The 13901-nt window shown below is 44.9% G+C and overlaps 1 protein-coding gene across 4 annotated transcripts in view; it reads right to left on the bottom strand.

Moving 5' to 3' along the window:
• kank2 (KN motif and ankyrin repeat domains 2) overlaps positions 1 to 3267 on the bottom strand; it is a 132985-nt gene extending 129718 nt beyond the window's left edge. For 3 of the 4 annotated variants that reach the window (XM_080216472.1, XM_080216476.1, XM_080216473.1), the window contains exon 1: positions 3158 to 3266. The gene's annotated coding sequence lies outside the window, so the exon portion shown is untranslated. Of the gene's footprint in view, positions 1 to 3157 lie in introns of all 4 variants that reach the window. The other variant, XM_080216475.1, reaches the window with a different exon arrangement.
• Positions 3268 to 13901: the final 10634 nt, after the last annotated feature.

Genomic DNA, 13901 nt, shown 5'->3' with positions numbered 1-13901 from the left:
TACGGCAGATGGTGGAAGCTGAATTCCATAAAATCTGGAAATAAAAGTCTCATGATGACCGTGAAGCCATGTTTGATCGCTGCAGAAACCTGTCTGGTTCACTAATGTCCTTTAGGGAAAGAAATCTGCCGTCCTTACCCAGTCTGGCCTACATGCGAATCCAGAGCCACAGCAATGTGGTTGAATCTCAAATGCCCTGTGAAATGGCCGAACGAGATTCAGTTCAAGGGCAGTCAGGGATGGACAATAAATGCTGGCCCAGCCAACGAACGTCCACATCCCATGAACGAATAAAAAAAGTGCATTTTGTCACTTAACAACTGGAGAAGGGGAAAAGCAGAATCCTCAACGTCAAGTTGTTTTAATCAGGCATTTAGCTGCACCTCTGACCCTTCTTGCCCTTTCACCTCAACAGCTTGATCCTACACCAAATTCCTTTAAAGGATTCCTGGAACCATTAATATTAATACAACAAGTCATCCTGACCCATAATCAATCATTCAAACAGATTGTCACAACTCATAACAGCCTTGAAACCAGAGTGGAAAACTCAACAACTCTGCACCTGGTTTCTAAAGTGAATTTGACAAAAGTTCCAAGTGCACTCTTATTCCTTTTTATCAAGGGTTTGAGAGTTCAAGAGTAAATCTTGAGAATGGGTGAGAAATTAGCTGAAGGTAGAAAGTAAAAGGCACAAGTTAGAGGTGTTACATAGGCTAGAGGGAGGAGGGGAATTCTGAATGGTGTGCGTCAATGATCAGAATTGAACCTCATTCCTGTCTCGGATTTACAACGATGACCCCCTCCCACTCCCCCTCCAAATACCCCACAATCCACCTAACCTGTACATCGTTGGACACTAAGGGGTAGTTTAACATGGCCAATCCACCTAACCAGAACACCTTTAGATACTAAGGGGTAATTTAGCATTGCCAATTGACCTAACCAGCACATCTTTGGCATGTGGGTGGAAACTGGATCACCTGGAGAAAACCCACATAGACATGGGGAGAAGGAGCAAACTCCAAGGCTGGAAACGTTCCCGGGTCCCTGGCGCTGTGAGGCAGCAGTGCTAACCACTGTGCTGACCCTATTGGCAAAATCTACTTGATTTACTTTGAAGTGGGACCAAACAACAGCTGTTGAAATACCTGAACAGGTACGAATGGTGCTGGAGCAGGGAAGGAAAAGTGACCTGGAGTAACTGGATGCTCAACATATCTAACTAATTTGGTGAGGATGGGTGGAAGTTGGGGAAATGGAGATGGTTTAAAATGTATTTATTAGTGTCACAAATAGCCTTACATTAACACTGCAATGCGGTTATGGTGAAAATCCCCTAGTCACCACACTGGTGAGGAAGGGAGAAATTGGGGAATCGGGGGGGGGGGGGAGGAGGAGGAGAAGAGAGAGAGAGAGGATAGAATGGTGAGGATGGACAAATTGGGAATTGGGGATGGTGAGAATGGGGGGTTTGGGGATGGCAAGGATGGAGGTAATTGGGGAAATAGTATAGTGAAGATGGGAGGGTTAATGCTGGCAATTGGGGAAATCCAGACAAATACAACAAGCAAACAAGGGGAGCAAAAAAGAGAATAGGGTTCGAAAAGTCAGGTGAGGAAAGGGAGAATGGGAGTTAGAAAGGGGAGAAATTATTAAACAAAGGAGGAACTGTTGTGTGAAAAAAGGGGGAGACATTTTCAACTGAGGGTAGCATTTCAGATCCACTGGTTCAAGCTTGATGAATTTAACTAAATTACAGCCGAGCTCAATAACCATACAAATCAAAACTTGTCTACGGGGCGAGATGGGGAGGGGAATGATTAGGCTGAGGAGCAGAGGGGAAATAACTGGGGTGGGGTGAAGAGGGATGATAGGGTGATAACGCAAATTATTGGCAATAGTGCAAGAAACAGGAACACACCTCAACAGGGATCCTGAAGGCAGGGAGGCAAAACAATACATGGAAAGTTTTATTTAAGAAAATAAGCTTTAGTAGACTCAAAGGAAGATGCTGCCAGACCAATGGGAGCACTCAACTCAGAACTCTCACAATATAGAAATAAAGCAGGATGGTTCAACTAGCAGCTAGCATTTAACCAAATAACCTCATTTCAAAGATACCACTAAATTAATGAATGGGGCCAAGTTTTCCAACAACATGGAAATAATCAGGAAAAGTTCTCTCTCTCTCTCTCTCTCACAGGAAGGATCTAATTAAACGTCCTCCTAGTTCCTCAATCAGTGACTGCTATTTCCTTTTCATCATTTTGTGTTGGGTTCTTCTGACTGACCCCTCGGCTCCCAATAACTTCCGAGAATTCTGCCGGAGATTCCGATCACATTCCCGGGCTGGCAGGTCAGGGTGAAGGGTGTTATTTACATCAGCTTGCTGCCAGTCGCTTTCACTTGTTCAAAGGTTTGGGAGAAAACTATTCCTCCGCATCCGTGGGAGCCCAACCTCTCCCCCCCAGTCACCCAATCCCTGCCCCAAACTCTCCCTCCAGTCACCCCACCCCTGCCTCAAACTCTCCCCCCGTCACCCAAACCCTGCCCCAACCTCTCCCCCCCGTCATCCCACCCCTTCCCTCAAACTCTCCCCCAGTCAACTCACCCTTGCCTCAAACTCTCCCTCAGTCACCCCACCCCTGCCTCAAACTCTTCCCCCCCCCGTCACCCAAACCCTGCCCCAACCTCTCCCCCTAGTCACCCCACCCCTGCCCCAAACTCTCCCCCCAGGGACCCTACCCCTGCACCAAACTCTCCCCCCAGGCGCCGTATCTCTCGCCTCAAGCTCTCCCCACTCACCCAACCCCTCTCCAAACTCTCCCCCCGAGTTACCCCATCCCTGCCTCAAACTCCCAGAAAAGTAACAGTCCACAAAGGACAATTCCCTCTCGGTTAAATTCCCGAGCTGGCCAATTGAAACAAAAGGCATTCGTTTAATACGGGAGAGAAGGGTTCGTATTTAGAAAGATTTTTCTCCCTCTCTCTTTTAGATGATGACATTCTGTAACTTTCCCATCACTTTCATCAAAATCTGAACTGCGCTGGAGAACCAAACAGCAACTCTGAGTGTAGCAAAAAAAAAGCAAACGTCAGATCAATGTATTTCTAAATGAACGGTACTTAGAATACAAAATCTGCTGTGACTTACATTGAGTGTGGACTCCCAGGGATTCGCAGCCAATTTCTCCTCCAGCTTCAAGTCAGCAGCAGAAAACCTTCCCGATCCTGGCTTCCAGTGGCAGGGCGATTGTATAAGGGACTCTCTCCAAATCGTCACATCTGACACGAACGTACGACGTAATCTAGTGGAGCAATGGGATAACTCATAGGCAATCCTCATCTAATGCTCCAGTTAACTGAACTGCCGGGAGCCCCTGCAGAGGAAAACACGTACATTTCACACGTACACTGTTCTCGCAGAAAGAGGCCATTTGGCCCATCGTGTGCATGCCAGCTTTTGGAATGATCCAAGCAAAAAGTAAAGTTTATTTATTAGTTGCAAGGTTTATAGTGATGCTGCAATGAAGTCACTGTGAAAATCCCCTAGACACCACACCCCGTCGCCTGTTCGGTCACTGTACGAACCAGCTCGTCTTTGAGACTGTGGGAGGAAACTGGAGCACCCGGAGGAAACCCACGTAGACGACAGTGACCCAAGCAGGAATCGAACCCGGATTCCTAGCGCTTTGAGTCAGCAGTGCTAACTAATATGCCACCAGAATACTACGCGGAAGTTGGAATCTAAAACAAAAACAGAAAATCTGGAAAATCTCAGCAGGTCTGACAGCGTCTGTGGACAAGAATAGAGCTGATGTTTCAGTCTGGATGACCCTTTGTCAGAACTGTGATGCCCTGACGAAGGGTCATCTAGACTCAAAACGTTGACTCTATTCTCTCTCCACAGATACTGTCAGACCTGCTGAGATTTTCCAGCATTTTCTGTTTTGACTTAGAATCTCTACAGTACAGAAAGAGGCCGTTCGGCCCATCGAGTCTGCACTGACTACAATCCCACCCAGGCCCTACGCCAGTTTCCCTACATATTTACCCACTAATCCCTCTAACCTAAGCATCTCAGGACACTAAGGGCAATTTTAGCACGGCCAATCAACCTAACCCGCACATCTTTGGACTGTGGGAGGAAACAGGAGCACCTGGAGGAAACCCACACATACACAAGGAGAAATTGCAAACTCCACACAGACAGTAACCCAAGCCGGGAATCGAACCCAGGTCCTTGGAGCTCTGAAGCAGCAGTGTGCTAACCACTGTGCTACCGTGCCGCCCGTTTGGAGTGATCCAATTAGATTACTTCCCTGCTCTTTCCAAAAACCCCTATGTTTCTTCTCCTGTATGTGTCGCTATCCAATTCCAAATGATTTATAATTGTTGAACATTTATATTTTAGCATTTCAGCTTTCGTCTCATAGAAAATTGGAGTAGGAGAAGGCCATTCAGCCCTTTAAGCCCACCATTCATTATGATCATCCAAGTCCAAAAGACATGCTGGTTAGGGTGCATTGGCCGTGCTAAATTCTCCCTCAGTGTACCCGAACAGGCACTGGAGTGTGGCGACTCGAGATTTTCACAGTAACTTCATTGCAATGTTAATGTAAGTCAGTTTGTGACACTAATACATAAAAACTAAACTAAACCAATTCAATATCCTTTGATCCCCTTTGTCTCAAGTGCTATATTTAACTGCTTCTTGAAGATATTCAATGTTTTAACCTCAACTACTTTCTGTGCTAGCAAGTTCTACAGGCTGACCACTCTCTGGGTGAAGAGATTTCTCCTCATCTCTGTCCTAAATGGTCTACCCTGTATCTTGAGACTGTGATCGCCCCGCCCCGACCCGATGCTTCTTGCATCTACCCTGTCTAGTCCTCTTAGAATTTTATTGGTTTCTATGAGATTCCCCTCGTTCTCCTGAACTCGAGAAAATCCAATCCTAACCGACTCAATCTTTCTTCGTTAGTCTCCTTTATTCTTGCCACTCACTGCATAATAAAAAGTTCCTCAGGCCTCAGGATCATTTGCCCACATCTGCACATGAAGCCTCTGCCACTTGAATTAATGCCAGGAAATTGCTGACTTGGTGCTTCCCTAATGGGGACAATGGCAACACCATGCTGGTAACTCCATTGTGGTAGCTCCATGGTGGGAACCCTTATGGTGCGACTTTCCCAATCCACTGGCTGGAGTCTCACCCATTGGCCCTTCGTGCTTGGATCGGCTTTTGATATAAAGCTCACCTTGGTTTTGGAGAAAGGAGCTTGGCTTCATCAGAAACCTCAACCAGAGCTCCTTTGGGAAGGTTTATATGTGCAAGGAATTTGGGAAGTGGCACAATGGACTTTGTTGTGCAATTACTTATTATTCATTCATGGGATGAGGGTGTTGCTGATGAGGTCAGAGCTTATTGCTTATTCTTAATTGCCTTTTAGAATTGTTATACCATCTGAGGTCAGGTGAAGATTAGTCACTTAGGCTAGATGAAGGGTAGCCGAGGATGGCTCAATGCTTGGACAAATACATTTGGACAGGGTGGGCATTGGGTGAGACAGCATATTTTGGCAGGTGGTGGTTGTTCTTTGAGGAGGGGTGGTGAAAAACGGCTGGTACCTGAAGGAAGTTCTGAGGGGGGGGATGGGGGATGATGAAAATGTGTCAGCACTGATCACTGGTGTCAGCATTACTGTGCATCACTCTGAGACTATGCTGGAGCAATGCACAACAATCTTGCATCATGAGTTAAGCCTCTGTGGCGTGGGTGAGCCAGAACTTCCTTCAGCTTAACATAAACACAGCCCTAATCGTCTTCTTAAGAAACGTCCTGGTGGTTACACAGAGCATTGGTTTGGGAAATTGCTAAGTTAAAGTTGACTGGGAGATGGGGAAGCTGACTGAGAGTTACAATGAAGGAATTTGATGAGGAATAACTCTGGTGGGTGGAATATGAATGGGGAGTGGGAGACAAGTTGGTGGGAGAGCTTTAAATATTAACAAAACCAGATAAATGTGATTCTGAAAGATCCCCTCCCACCCCCATCAAGCTGACTGGTTATGCAGTAGGAAAGCCACCTTAATCTACACACAACTATATTCAGCATGGGAGTTTGAAGGTGCAATAAGAGATATGGGCCTGCTGGTGAGAATATTGATCTCACATTAAGGACTACTTGTGTGGCAAACAGCATACTTTCCAGGCTTGGGCTGACATATGGCAAGTAACATTTGCACCACACAAGGCAAAGATCATCTCCAACAAGAGAGATCTAACCATCGTCCCTTGACATCCAAGAGCATTACCATCGCTGAACCCCCACTTTCAATATCCTGGGGTTATCTTGACTGGACTACCTACATAAATACTACAATAGCAGGTCACAGGCTAGGAATCCTGCAGTGAGTAACTCACCTTCTGTCCCTCCAAAGCCTGCCTACCATCTACAAGGCACAAGTCAGGAGTGTGATGGAATACTCACCACTTGCCTGGACGGGTGCAGCTCCAGCAACACTCAAGAAGCTTGACACCATCTAGGATAAAGGAGCCCACTTGACATCCATAAACATCCACTCCTTCCACCACTGACAGTCAGTAGCAGAAGGGTGCACTATCTACAAGATACACTACAGGAACTCACTAATGCTCCTTAGGTAGTACCTCTCAAAGCAACGGCTATTACCATTTACAAGGGCATGGGCAACATGTAAATGGGAACACCACCATGTCTCCTCCAAGTCACTTATCATTCTGACTTAGATACTGCTGCTCTTTCATTGTTGCTGGGTCAAAATCATAGAATAGAATTATAGAATCCCTACAGTGCAGAAGGAGGCCATTTGGCCCATCAGGTCTGTAGAGGCCACAATCCCACCCAGGCCCGATTCCCTTAATCACATCTATGTACTCTGCTAGTCCCCCAACACTAAGGGACAGTTTAGCATGGCCAATCCATTTAACCTGCACATCTTTGGAATATGGGAGAAACCAGAGTATGCGGAGGAAACCCATGCAGACACAAGGAGAACATGCAAACTCCACACAGACAGTGACCCAAGGCCAGAATTAAACTTGGGTGCCTGGCGCTGTGAGGCAGTAGTGCTAACCATTCTGCCACTGTGCCACCCAAAGTACTGAAACCCCTTCCCTAACAATGAGGTAGCATGGTGACACAGTGGGTGGGATGGCACAGTGGGTGGGACGGCACAGTGGCACAGTCGTTAGTATTAGGTTAGAGGGATTAGTGGGGTAAATATATGGGGCCTGGGTGGGATTACTTTCAGTGCAGACTCAATGGGCCAAATGGCCTCTTCGGCACTGCAGGTTTCTATGAAAGCACTGAGAGTGCATTTATACCACATGTACTGCAGCAGAACAAGAAGGCAGATCACCACCACCTTCTCAACAGGAATTAGGGATGGACAATAAATGCTGGCCGAGCTAGCAAAGCCCTCAACCCTTGAATGAATTTTTTTATGACCCCATAGAGCCTTGTGCTATGTATTAGTCACCTTGGTAAATATTCATCTCTTTGGTCCAATTCTTTGTCTTTTCTCCACATTCATTGATCACCTTACTTCTCAAGTAAGTTTCTGCTGTCCTTTTTAATGACTTCAGTTGGTTCTCAATGTGCCCATGAGAGATTGTCCTTCTAACTCTTGCAGTGTTGCAGGGGAGGGGAGAGATGAAGGAAACTTTTAGAATCACTTTTAACTGCTTTGTTTCAAGCTTGTGACATCCCCCGAAATGACTTCATCTTGTAGAGTTGTTCCTTGTCAATCACCTTGGTTATTTTAAACTCCCAACCAGCCCAGTCTTCAGCTTCCTCAACCCTTGGAATGTAGCCCATCAGCCTGGTGAGTTATTTGATTTCGAAAGTTAAATACGATATTCCAAACTAGTGTGTAACTGGCACTCTGTGAAACCACATAAGTATTTCCAAAGAGGGTGGCTTTGCTGAGGCTGAGGGAGTTCTGGCTCATACTGCAGGGTTGTTATGCATTGCTATTGCATGACTTCATAGCTTGTTTGTTTGATAACTTCACACACACTTTTCCCCTCTTCTGGGGAATAGAAAGGAGGCGTCAAAAGGATTAGCAGGCTCTTTTTGTCAAATTTTTGAATTGCATCATAGAAACATAAAAACTAGAAGCAGGAGAAGGCCATTTGGCCTTTTGAGCCAGTTCTGCCATTCATCTTGATCATGATGGATCATCGAATTCAATATCCCGATCCTCTCCTTCCCCCCGCATATCCCTTGATCCCTTTAGCCCCAAGAGCTATATCCAATTTCTTCTTAAGATCACACAACGTTTTGGCCTCAGTTAATTTCTCTGGTAATGAATTTCACACATTCAACACCCTCTAGGTGAAGAAATTTTACCTCATCTCACTTCTAAAAGGTTTAACCCTTATCCTCAAACTAAGGCCCCTAGTTCTGGACTCCCCAACCATTGGGAACATTTTTTCTGAATCTACCCTGTCTAACTCTGTTAAAATTTTATAAGTTTTTATGAGATCCCCTTTCACTCTTCTAAACTCCAGTGAATATAATCTGAACCAATTTAGTCTACTCTCATATGACCGACCTGCCATCCCAGGATTCAGCCTGCTAAACCTTTGCTCTATAGCAAGGACATCCTTTCTCAGATAATGACACCAAAACTGCACACAATATTCCAGATGTGGTCTCACCAATGCACTATACAATTGCAGCGAAACGTCCCTATCCTATACCCAAATTCTCTTGCTATGAAGGCCAACATACCAATCGCCTTCTTTACAACTGCACGCTTACTTTCAGTGACTGATGTGCAAGGACTCCAAGGTCTTGTTGAGTATCCACCTCAATTTGTATCCATTCAAGTAATAATCCGTATTCCTCTTATTGCTATTAAAGTGGATAACCTCACATTTATCCATGTTATACTGCTTCTGCCATGCACATGCCCACATACTCAGCCTGCCAAATCAAGCTGAAGCATCTCTGTATTCTCCTTACAGCTCACCCTCCCACCCAACTTTGTATCATCTGCAAATTTGGAAATAATACATTTGGTTCCCTCTTCCACATCTTTAATGTGAACAGTTGAGAATCCTAGCACAGATCTCTGCAGAACCCCACTAGTCACTGAATACCAATCAGAGAAAGATCCACTTAAGTCAACTCTTTGCTTCCTATCTACTAACCAGCTTTTAATCTATCTCAAGACATTATCTGCAATCCCATGTGCTTTAACTTTACATAAGTAGTCTGTTATGAGAGACCTTGTCAAAAGCTTTCTGAAAGACTAAATAAATCACATCCACTGGTTCTCCTCGATCAACACTACTAGTTATATCTTCAAAAAAATTCCAATAGATTCATCCAGCATGATTTCCCTTTTGTAAATCCATGCTAACTTTGTCTGATTATACCACTGCCTTTCAAATGCCAAGTTATGAAATCCTTGATAATAGACTCTAGCAACTTCCCCAGTGCTGATGTTAGGCTCACTGATTTATAGTTCTCTGTTTACTCTCAAACCTTCCTTTTTGAATAGCAGGCTTACATTAGTTACCCTCCAATCGGTAGGAACTATTCCAGAGTCCAAAGAATTTTGGAAAATACCCACCAATAGATCTACTATTTTCAGGGCCACTTCCTTAAGTACTCTGGGATGAAGATTATCAGAACCTGGAAATTTATCCACCTTCAGTCCCTTCAATTTCCCTGAAACCATTTCTTTATTAATGCTGTTTGCCTTCAACTCCTCACTAAAACATGTTTCTCTCAGAATGTTCTGGTATATTATTCATGTCTTCCTTTGTGAAGACTGAAGCAAAGTACAAATTTAATTCCCATTTCTTTATTCCTGTTATGAATTCTCCCATTTTTGACTGTTTGATCAATCTTTTTCTCTTTATATATCTATAGAAACTTTTAGAGTCAGTTTTTATGTTCCCTGCTAACTTACTTTCATGCTCTATTTTTCCCTTCTTAATCAATCCCTTGGTCCTCCTTTGCTGAATTTTAAACTGCTCCTAATCCTCTGGCCTATTACTTTTCTTGCCAATTTGTATGCTTCTTCCTTGAATCTCATAGTATCTCTCATTTCCCTTGTAAGCCATGGTTTGGCCACAATTTCCTTATCACGCTTGGAACCTAACAGGAATAACTAACTTTTGGAGTTTACCTATTCATTCTTTAAATGACTGCCATTGCTGTCCACTGTCTTTCCTTTCAGTAATGTTTCCCAGTCCATCATGGCCAATTCATGCCTCATATCATCATAGTTACCTTTACTGAGATTCAAGACCCTCAGAATCAACTACATCATTATCCATCTTGACAAAGAATTCTCTCATATTATGGTCACTCATCCCCAAGGGTTCTTTCACAACTAGGTTGCCACCTAATCTTTTCTCATTGCACAACACCCAGTCCAAGATGACCTGCTCCCTTTTTGTTTCCTCAATATATTGCTCCAGAAGACCTTCCCGTATGCAGTACAGAAATTCCTGCTCTATTGTGCTATGACAAACTTGACTCTCCCAATCTATATACAGACTAAAGTCATCCATAATCACACATGTTCTTTTAACACATGCATCTCTGATTTCCTGTCTAATGCTTTTCCCAACATTGCCACTACAGTTTGGTGGTCAGTATACCATCCCCATTTGCTCCTTGTTGTTTTCTAACTTGACCCATACAGATTCCACATAAGAACATAATAAGAACATAAGAAATAGGAGCAGGAGTAGGTCATCTAGCCCTTCGAGCCTGCCCCGCCATTCAATAAGATCATGGCTGATCTGTTGTGGCTCAGTTCCACTTTCCCGCCCTCTCCCCATAACTCTTAATCCCCTCTCTTATCAAGAACCCATCAACCCGCTTCTTAAAAATATTTAGCGAGGCAGCCTCCACCACTTCAACGGGCAGAGAATTCCAGAGATTCACCACCCTTTGAGTGAAGAAGTTCCTCCTCAACTCCGTTCTAAACCGCCTCCCCTTTATCTTGAGGCTGTGCCCCCTAGTCCTACTGTCTTTTTTGAGCGGGAAGAGTCTCTCCACCTCTATCCTATCCATCCCATTCATCATCTTATACGTCTCAATGAGATCTCCCCTCATTCTTCTAAACTCTAACGAGTACAAGCCTAGTTTATTCAGCCTCTCCTCATAGCTCAATCCCCTCAACTCCGGTATCAGCCTAGTAAACCTCCTCTGCACTCCCTCCAGGGCCAAAATATCCTTGCGCAGGTGCGGCGCCCAAAACTGCACACAGTACTCCAGCTGCGGCCTCACCAATGCCCTATACAGCTGCAGCAAGACCTCCCTACTTTTATATTCAATCCCCCTCGCTATGAAGGCCAGCATCCCATTCGCCTTCCTGACCACCTGCTGCACCTGCAAGCTGGGTTTTTGCAACTCATGCACAAGGACCCCGAGGTCCCTCTGCACCGTCGCCTGCTGCAGTTTTTCGCCACGTAAGTAATAGTCCTTCCTACCATTCTTCCTACCAAAGTGGACCACCTCACACTTGCCAACATTAAATTCCATTTGCCATTTCCTGGCCCATTCGCCCAGCCTATCTAGATCCTTCTGCAGACTCTCCACACCCTCCGCACAATTTGCCTTTCCCCCAATCTTGGTGTCATCAGCAAATTTCGACACCCTGCACTCGGTTCCCTCCTCCAGATCATCTATATAAATGGTAAATAGCTGAGGCCCCACATCATCTTTGCTAATATCTTTCCTCAATAACATTTCAATATTATCTTTAATCAACAATGCAACCCCACCACCTTTTCCTTTCTGTCTGTCCTTCCTAAACACTGAATAGCCCTCAATGTTTAGTTCCCATCCTTGCTCAACTTGGAGCCACGTCTCCATAATGCCAACTATATCATACCCCTTTCCATCTATCTGTGCAACTAATTCATCCATTTTGTTTCAAATGCTCCGAGCATTCAGGTACAAAACCTTAAGGTGGGCAGCATGAATACAGTGGGTCTTGAACACAGATCTTCTGGCTCAGAGGTAGGGGCGCTACATCGGAGCGCTGCATATTGAGCCATAAGAACTCCAAGATTTCATTGCAATGCACAGTGAAATGGTGCTCAGTACAGCCAGCGGGGAGTGATGCACTGCAGCAACTCAGCAAGACTCCTTAGACAGCACCTTCCAAACCGACTCCCACCACCATCTAGGAGGATAGAGGCAAAATACGGCAGATGCTGGAATCTGAACCAAAACCAGAAAATGCTCTAAAATCTCAGCAGGTGTGATAGCACCTGTGATGTCAGGTGACTGATGTCAGCAGGGAAGAAGCTGTTCTTAAGTCAGTTGGTATGTGACCTCAGACTTTCATATCTTTTTCCCAATGGAAGAAGGTGGAAGAGAATATGTTCGGGGTGCATGGAATTCTTAGTTATGCTGGCTGCTTTTCTGAGGCAGCAGGAAGTGTAGACAGTGTCAATGGGTGGGAGGCTGGATTTTGTGATTGACTGGGCTTTATTCATGACCCTTTCTACTCTCTTGCAGTCTTTGACAAAGTAAAAAGTCTGACAACACCAGGTTTTAGTCCAACCTATTTATTTGATAATATACTCACAAGCTTTCGGGTTAGCCCCTTCGTCAGACGAAGGGGCTAACCCGAAAGCTTGTGAGTATATTATCAAATAAATAGGTTGGACTAAAACCTGGTGTTGTCAGACTTTTTACTGTGTTTACGCCAGTCCAACGCCGGCATACCCACATCACGTCTTTGACAAAGCCATACCAAGCTGTGATACATCCAGAAAGAATGCTTTCTATGGTGCATCTGTAAACATTGGTGAGAGTTGTCGCAGACATGCCAAATTTTCTTAGTCTTCTGAGAAAGTGGAGGCATTGGTGGGTTTTCTTAATTATAGCATTGGCATGGTGGGATAAGGGCAGGTTGTTGGTGATCTGGACACCTAAAAATTGAAGCTCTTGGCCATTTCTACTTATTCCCCATTGATGTGGACGAGGGGATGTCTTCCACTTCGCTTCCTGAAGTTGATCACTATCTTCTTTGTTTTGTTGACATTAAGGGAGAGATTATTATCGTTGCACCAGTTCACCAGATTCTTTATCTCTTTCCTCTCCGTCTCGTCATTGTTTGCAATCTGGCCCGCTACAGTGGAGTTATCAGCAAACTTGACAATTGAGTTGGCGGGGAATTTGGCCACACTGTCATTAGGTGTATAAGGAGTAATAGTAAGGGGCTGAGGACACAGCCTTGGGGGGCATTGGTGATGAGGATAATCGTGGAGGAGGTGTTGTTGTCTAATCCTTACTGATTGTGGTCTATGTGTTAGGAAGTTCAGGATCCAGTCACAGAGGGAGGAGCCGTGTTACAGGCCATGGAGCATCCATTGTTATGCAGGACTTCATGGCTTGTTTGTTTGATAACTTCACACTCATTTTTCCCTTCTTTAAAGGAAAAGGAGGATATTGGGAGGATTAGCAGGCTGCTTATCAAGCTTTTGAACTGCATCATGAATAGTCCTTTGATGGCCAACAAGTTCTGGAGTGGAACCGAAAGAAAATCTCAGCAGGTCTGGCAGCATCTGTAAGGAGAGAAAAGACCTGACATTTTGAGTCCAGATGGCCCTTTGTCAAAGCTAGAAGGCATAGAAAGTGGGAGATATTTATACTGCAGGGTGAGGGAATGGAAGATGAGTCATAGCCACAGAAACCAGGGGAAAAGACTGTTAATAGCTGACCACAGAGAGGGTGTAAATGGCCAAATGGCAGGGAAACTGTCATCAGTGACAGATGGAGATGTTGAGGGAGGAGGTGGGGGGGGGGGGAGGTGGGGGGGCGAGGGGAGATGTGACAGACGTGAAATGTAGAAAAGGGGAAGCAGGAGAGGGA

This window comes from Carcharhinus amblyrhynchos, chromosome 33, assembly GCF_965287045.1.
Source record: "Carcharhinus amblyrhynchos chromosome 33, sCarAmb.v2.hapA, whole genome shotgun sequence".
NCBI classification, from domain to species: domain Eukaryota; kingdom Metazoa; phylum Chordata; class Chondrichthyes; order Carcharhiniformes; family Carcharhinidae; genus Carcharhinus; species Carcharhinus amblyrhynchos.
The sequence above is the reverse complement of the archived record's forward strand: the minus strand, read 5'-3'. Positions and strand labels throughout refer to the sequence as shown.